The sequence below is a fragment of the Haliaeetus leucocephalus genome, unplaced genomic scaffold, assembly GCF_000737465.1.
Source record: "Haliaeetus leucocephalus isolate CR32 unplaced genomic scaffold, Haliaeetus_leucocephalus-4.0 Scaffold284, whole genome shotgun sequence".
In the NCBI taxonomy this organism is placed as follows: Eukaryota; Metazoa; Chordata; class Aves; order Accipitriformes; family Accipitridae; genus Haliaeetus; species Haliaeetus leucocephalus.
Window position 1 is genome coordinate 3095808 of NW_010972720.1, and position 402 is coordinate 3096209.

The window sequence follows — 402 nt, forward strand, 5'->3', positions numbered from 1 at the left end:
CTCCCCCCCCCGCTCTCCCCCTCCTCCTGCATCAGCACATTTAAGAATAATATGACTCTTCATTTCCCTCCTTCTCATATATTAGTATCATCTGGATCTAACAGCAAATATACACTATTACCCTTATAATATTCTAGAAAACATCTTTATAACAGTACCATTTGGTATGCAACTGTGTGTTTATACACACATACAAGCACAATTTAATACACAACATTAATTGCTGAAAAATATATGCACCCTACACATTATCTGTCAGTGTCACAGTAAACAGGAATTTAGGGGCAGTTTGGACATTTAAAACAGTATTTGCATCAATTCTTTTTCTGACTGCTAATATCCAAAATTAGCTGTACACTTCAAAGCCCTATTAAAAAAACTGGACCTTCTTAAAATGGTGAA